Here is an 8,283-nt window from a genome sequence, read left to right as displayed (position 1 = left end):
GTTGAGAAAGTGGAATTTATTAGATTGAAGACTCATTATTTTGGACCCTATACAAAAGGGAGAGACTAGCGGTACATGCACCAGCCTAGGTGTGGCAACAATACTCCATGCATTGGCGAATAGTGGCCTTATAGAGGTACAGGATATTCTGACGTGTGAGTAGTCTTCTAGGTCGATAGGAGAACCCACCTTCTTTGGAATTACTTTAACTTTATTTTTACTCTATATTCTCATGTTTGGAAAACAACCTGCCTTTAATTTCGCTACACGTTTACACAGAGTAAATGTGGTTGAGAAATATGAAGTGAGTTTATTATTATTTCTGAATAGTTCAATCTGCAGTGCTGGCGAGATAAAAAAAATGCAATTGCAAATTACTACAGGCTGACAGAATGAAAGTATTCCACCCCAACTGGTTATATAAAATGGCAGATTCACGAGTTCGATAGAAAGATTCTCGATTTCAACAAGATACACCTAAAGAAGGCCGAAGGTTACATCAGCTTCGTTGTAAGAATAACACTCAAGAGTAGAATAATCCTAAACATACAAATTATCCATCGTCATCTATATATATATATATATATATATATATAGATATATATATATATATGTGTGTGTGTGTGTGTGTATATATATATTTATGTATATATATATATATATATATATATATATATATATATATATATATATATATGTGTGTGTGTGTGTATATATATATTTATGTATATATATATATATCTATAATATCAAGCTGAATGTGTGTGTGTGTGTGTGTGTGTGTGTGTGTGTGTGTGTGTGTGTGTGTGTGTGCCTGGTCATGAATAGGCTCCTATATGGTTAACTATTTTTTTAAAAAACTGATTACATATAATGATAGAAGATGTATCGTGACACAGGAATGGGTAGGTTTGATCTGTCAGAACGGTGGTTCATAAAAATTGTGGCGTTTTCGTTCACGCCTGATCCACAGGGATCCGTGGGCACGCGAAAAAGATTTACCATCGACGGTTCCGGGGACATCGACACAAAGCAGCGTTCCCGGTTCGAGTAGCATCTCCCTGGAACCAGCTACCCGATGAAGTCGTAAACCAGCCCACACTACGGGGCTTATAGACGGCTTTAGGCAGATTCTGATCGGAATTCTAGGGTTTTCCCCCCACTGTATTGTTTCTCTTTGTACATAGCCCCCTAAATTCTCACTGATTTTTCCTCTATAAAATGGCCACCGCTTGTGCGTTTATTCTTTGCCAATTAAATGAATGAAAGACTGAAATTCAGCCGCATCTCATTTATAGATTATCCTCATCAGACGTCGTTTGCTTTTGAAAGCAAAATCAAACTTTTGTATTTTGCTTTTAAAGAAAGAGACAACCTGATGAAGATGGTTCTGTAAGTGAGACGCAGCTGAAACAAGTATGCATATGTGTAGCCAATAGTGTTTGTATGAATAAACCTACAGTTATTATGCTCTTTTTGTCATGAAGCCCTTTTTGATAAACACCAGAGTTTCAGTGGATTTACATTTATATCTAGGAAACTGCAACGATATATTCATTACATATCTATACCAATATGAACACACACACATGTATATATATGTATATATATGTATATATCTGTAGGTGTGTAGTTTAATTTTCATGAATACATTTTCATAACTTATTATATACTTACACTCATGTAGTAAGCACTGATGAAATAAATACTGAAGATCAATAATTAAATAATATATCTTGTTATAAGATTGTATGAGAATATATGAAAGAACACACACACACACACAAACACACACACACACACATATATATATATATATATATATATATATATACAAGTACAAGTATATATATATGTATAAATATATATATACAAGTACAAGTATATATATATATATGTATAAATATATATATATATAAATAAATAACATCATGTCCAAATATTTTAATCATAATAAGGCAAAAGACTAATCATATAAATGCAAAAAAAAAGCCTAACCCATATCACTATCAGACCAATGCAATTGCATGCATAATTTACTTCAATGATTCTGATTTCAAAATCAACACAGCTCATATATTACTTTTTTTTCTAAAAGATATATGCATTGGACCCTGCAATCTAGTTAATATAACTATCCATAAAAAAAGAAAAAATATATATTTCCAAAAAGGAAAAAATATATTAAAACAAAAAGTATGTCGGGATTTTTTTTGCTATTTTTTTCCTTATATAGTCATGCTAATTTACCAATTCTATCGATACTTGTACGTGTAACGATGCGATAAGAATATTACTTGTCCTCAAATAGATCTTATTAATAATTTATGAAATATATGCTCGCCAAAAATATGCTGATGTTGAGTTTTTGGAACATGGTTACATAATATTAATTATGTACATAAACGTTCGGTTGTATATAGGGAGACCCGACGTTGCCCGAGATTGAATGATGATCAACGAATATTTAAAACTCCTATATTTTTATTGTCATCGAAATCCGTGAAATCGCCTGAGTTATTATTGTAATAATTATATATATATATATATATATATATATATATATATTAAAATAAATAAACCTCAAATTGACATAGTCTCGTAGAGACCATTCCTTATACACTAATACACACAGCATAGTTTACTATATATATATATATATATATACATATATATATATATATATATATATGATTTTCAGAATGTGAGAGAGTGTATATAATAAATTCCACAGCCAAACAACGTCGCAGCTCACAAGAGCCATGACAGTCAACGAACCGGAAGTCCAGCACTCGAGTTTCGCCCTCATTTGGGCTCATCAGTTAGACACATCCGAACTCAGGATTCGAAACCCGAGGATGTGTCTAACTGATGAGCCCAAATGAGGTCGAAACTCGAGTCTTGGACATCCGGTTCGTTGACTGTCATGGCTCTTGTGAGCTGCGACGTTGTTTGGCTGTGGAATTTATTATATATATATATATATATATGTGTGTGTGTGTGTGTGTGTGTGTGTTTAATCCTATTAAAGTGGTGTCTTCATAGAAAATAATTACAGCTCTAGTATTGCATTATTGAGCTATGTAAATGAGAATTTCATGTTATTTATTCATGTATAATTATATATATATATGAGCTGTGACAACAGCATACATATATTTATATATATGAGCTATTACAACAGCATACATATATATATATATGAGCTATGACTATGAGAAACTTATATATATATATATATATATATATATATATATATATATATATATATATGGTGTATGATATGTTTCCTTTTTTCAAGTGGTGTGTTTAGAATGGTTCAGAATGCGGTCGGGGGTTATTGTTGAACGCGAGTTCCCAATAAATTATGGCGCCAGTCTGAACAATCTGAAAAAAAAAAAAAAACGGAGGTTAATTTTTATATTCAAGGGATCGAATGACAAACAACATTTTCTGTCTATAAAAAAAAACTGTTCATAAAAACTCATCGACATCACGTCACTGAAAAGTATGTTTTGTGATTTATTTCTCCGCGTAGGTCCATTCGGGTGGAGCAGAACTTCTTTAAATAGGTTTTATAGCGGCATGCCCTTTAAAAAAATACAAATAGACATATACTCGTTCAAGGACGGGTAAAATTAATTCGCCGGACAGAACACATTGATTTTATATTTGTGTCCCATTACGTTGTATTTGTGATCGTGTACTGTTATTTCTAAATACTTGTGTAAACATTTGCTGCAAAGCATGTTTTGGCGTTACGTACGACTTGCAGACGTTGCAGTGATGGATGTTTCGAAAAAGGACGAGACGGCACGAAGGACTGAAAAAACCACCCAAGAGATATTTTTGTTTTTAAAAAATAAATACCTCGATTGGCATTTGTGAAAAAGAAATGTCCAGGGTTATCACAAAAATTAAACTTCATGAACGGGGATCATCTAGATGTTATCTTAAGTAGATTTCTCGAATAGTCGATCTCTGAGCGGCTGAATAGTGATCACTTACAAAAGGCCAGAATCAATCAGAATTCAAGTGACGGGGAAAAAAAGCAGATAGTGAGTTGGAATTGACCATTAAAAAGAGACAGTTGATTTTCCTAATAGATCTCTGGATTTTCGGCCATTATTTTGATTAATGATGATTTCGTATTTATTATTATATTATATTGGACTCAATATATCGTAATAATTTAAAAAACAATGATTTACAAAATAAAAAAAATGACTCGTGCGACACCACCGAGAATCGAAACCAAAACGTTTAGCTTACGATCTACCTTTTTCTTTGACTGACCTATGAAGGCATATTTGCTGCAAGGTTAAAAATTAAAGCATAAACACAGAACTATTACGTTACGCATGCATATTTGTAATGCCGTCGTTCGATCTTTATCTGGAAAATTCCATTTTTTTAATGTTCATATTTTTGAACCGATTTTTCCCGGTTAAGTCCCAATTAGCATATTTCGCATGGGTTTGAATACCTTATATATTAAGTTTCATGTCGGTAGAAAAAACTGATGAAGGAGTTTGGTAGGAAAATTTTTAAAACAAATATGTATACACATATGTAAATATACATATAGAAAGAGGTTTTTACGCAAATATTACGCAAGTATAAACCATGTAGAATATCTGCATGGATATGATCATCCGATTAGAAAACCAGAAATAAATAATAGGGAAATAATTGAAATAAATGTTTAAAAGAATATGCAACTTAGCTAGATCTTTGCAGGTGAATGCAATTTCACGACACGTATATAATAAAGCTGTATTTTGTTGTTAAGTGAAGATAAAAAACAAGGTTTTTAATATGAGTACGAATACACACACAAAAAATCCAAATTTATAGGAGTATAGATTCCAATATGGTCATCATACGTAAATTTTATGAGGCAAGATAACTTATTTTCTAAATTAACAATTTTAGTATTTTAGCATTTAATTTTTTGCCCTTGATTATTATTTGTGTTATCAAATATGTTTTCCTTGCCTGTATTTATCGTCGTTGCTTATATATATATATATATATATATATATATATATATATATATATATATATATATATATATATATATATATATATATATTTTAATTACATTTTCACCCCAAACAAGGCAAATTGCCACTTTGGTGTAGGGGGCTACTATCAGGGGCAACAACTACTGGGGTACTATGTAGGGATTTGGGCAGCAAGGTGTCGGTTCACGTTACACTTGAACTTCTGCACGTCAGTACTGTTGGGGAAGCAGGAACCTGGAATGGAATTCCAGAGTCTAGCGGTTCTGGGGAAGAAACTATTGGAGTAAAAAGATCTTTTACATCTAGGGATCTCTACAGTGTGGGGGTGGGATTTAGCAGCCTGTCGGGTTTGTCGAGGGTGCTCACGTCGTGGGGGCACTAGTGATTGCAGTTCGTCAGAGCATTCGCCACTAAAATACTTGTAGAATAGGCAGAGGGATGCAACATTTCGTCGATGGGACAGAGGCTGAAGCTTAGATGCCAGTTCAGGTCCTATCAGGTTTGCGACTCTCTTTTGAACCTTGTCAAGGAGCGATAGACTAGTAGCAGATGCACCAGCCCAGATGTGGCAGCAATACTCCATACATGGGCGAATGGTGGCCTTATAGAGGTACAGGATACTTTCGGGTGTTAGTAGTTTTCTAGCACGGTAGGGAGAGCCCACCTTTCTTGCAGCGGCCCTGGCAATGCCTTCAATGTAATTGTTCCAACTCATGTTTCCTGTGAACGTTAGGCCAAGGAGTTTGAAAGATGGACTCTCAGATAAAGAGTCGTTGGCCATTGCTATGGGTGGTAGAGAGGGTTTCTTGTAATTATTGAATGAAACTAGTTTAGTCTTGGCAGCATTGTCCCCATTCCACTACAGATTGGAGGTCTTCCTCTAGTGTTTCTGCCATTTCTTTAGAAATGTGTTCATTCGTCTTCCTTATATATATATAACACGGAAATTACATAATTGTCGATGCAATAATTTATTTCAACCTTATGGTATTTTCAAGCATCTAAACTAGACAATTACATTTTTGAAAATACCATAAGGTTGAAATAAATTATTGCATCGACAATTATGTAATTTCCGTGTTATATTTTTATGTTATTGCTCTGTTTACCACATTGAGCTCTCATACCCGGATTTCCTCCTGAAATTATTCCATTATAACACTATATATATATATATATATATATATATATATATATATATATATATATATATTGCGAATTACAAATAATTTACAGTACAGAATTGTTCGTGATAACGTCGAATTGAGTCGACGGAATTATTCGGTGCCTTTCTAGTTCATATTGACGGAAGCGTTTGGTACCATGTCGGGTCGCATCGACGTTACCGTTCGTGTTTAGTCGTTTAGACGGAAGTGTTCGATTTATATTTGTTGTTCAGTTGACTTGATAATTTTCGCAGTTGTACTACCGCGTGTAATAACAGACCCCAAAAAAACTGGCCCAACTCTAATAAGGCCTCATTTCTTATGAAATAAAATGAAACTTTGGTCATAACTAGTTTATTATATTCAAAACATCACATCAAAACACTAGGGTCTTTGGGCTTTTTTTTTCTCCGTTCTACAGCATATGTTCTTGATGGCCTCCATTTAACTTTTGTTTTTTGATATATATATATATGTATATATATATATATATATATATATATATATATATATATATATATATATAGCCAGTAGAGTTTAGTTCCCTAGAAGTACGTCCAATGAAACAACATGTGTCTACCAAAGAGTGCTCAATGAGTAAACAGAGCAGGTATATGAAATTTATTTATACAAACATTGATGGCTACATATGTGCATACATGTTTCTGTAATCACCCGCGTTGGGGGATTACGTCCTCAGGCCAAGAATTATCGTCGAGAATTTCGAGGGTTCTCGACGATAATTCTTGGCCTGAGGACGTAATCCCCGAACGCGGGTGATTACAGAAACATGTATGCACATATGTAGCCATCAATGTTTGTATGAATAAATTTCATATATATATATATATATATATATATATATATATATATATATATATATATATATATATAAAATAAAAATTACAATTAAATTTATCAAAATGATCCAAGATGGTAAAAATAAAGCATATTATGAATATTAAAGAATTAATATTTATAAAGTAATCTCAACCAGATGTAAAAGCTCGATAAAACCAAATAGGAGATAGAGCTTATAATATCACCTTTTTCTTCACCATATTCCTTCTGCTCCACTTTTTGTTATCAAGTAAGATCTTTGACTTACTTGTTGTTTCATCAAATACTTCTGTATGCAAAATCCGATCCCGCATTTTGCTAATTCCTACCCTCTGATGAGAAGGAAAGTATTTCTTCGAAACTCCGCGGATTAAGGACTATCCACTTATCAAGTGTTTCCTTTTCAGATTAAATATGTTTTTAACTTTTTTTTCAAAGTGTTTTTTAACATGTTTTATTAACCTTTTGCTCATATATACATATATATATATATATATATATATATATATATATATATGTATATATATATATATATATATATATATATATATAAGTCTCCCTCCTCCAATCTTAGAAAGGTCATCGTTTACAATATAAAAATTATACAAAAGGAAAATAATATTAAACAAGGCCGATAGCCATTAGTCGTGTGCTCTCGTGCAATGAATGCGTGAATGTAGGATTGACATGAAATTCTTAAAGATAAACTAATATGACCGAAAAATGGGCTAAAACAACTTAAATAAATAAAAAGTAAATGACTTAGAATGATTTGAATGCTTAAAAATAACTGGAACCTTCAAAAACAACTTGAATGATCTGGAGAATGACTTGAACGGCTTCGAGACTGACTGGTTGTAAAGTGGGTGATCATTTTACATTAAATTAATACAGAAAAGTGATCCCCCACTTTATATCACGAAGTTACAAACATAAGTACAGCATGTAGTGAGAGCAGATACTACACTTTGATCTTGGCCAAAAGGCCAAGAAAAGGGTATTTATTTGCTCACCCACCGAACAAATTAGGCACAAGGCCGTTTTTTAATGTGGAGAGAGAGAGGGAGAGGGGAGGGAAAAGGGGACCAGCTCCTGATGGGTGGGAAATGGGAGATGGATAGTGACAATTGGTATGAAGGGTTGCCCCTACATTGACCAAGGTCTTATATGTAGGGGTTCCCCCACATATGGTCTTGGCTTGCAGTATCTGCCAGAACAGATACTGCACTTTGATCTTGGCCAAAAGGCCA

General features: G+C 33.2%; 2 pseudogenes; both read right to left on the bottom strand.

Moving 5' to 3' along the window:
• Positions 1-7,894: 7,894 nt before the first annotated feature.
• LOC145253030 (U2 spliceosomal RNA) lies at positions 7,895-8,032 on the bottom strand (annotated as a pseudogene).
• Positions 8,033-8,167: 135 nt separating this feature from the next.
• Positions 8,168-8,283, bottom strand: part of LOC145253053 (U2 spliceosomal RNA) — a 125-nt pseudogene continuing 9 nt past the window's right edge.

Source organism: Euprymna scolopes, chromosome 29, assembly GCF_053919585.1.
Source record: "Euprymna scolopes isolate OS-2025 chromosome 29, ASM5391958v1, whole genome shotgun sequence".
NCBI classification, from domain to species: Eukaryota; Metazoa; Mollusca; class Cephalopoda; order Sepiida; family Sepiolidae; genus Euprymna; species Euprymna scolopes.
The sequence above is the reverse complement of the archived record's forward strand: the minus strand, read 5'-3'. Positions and strand labels throughout refer to the sequence as shown.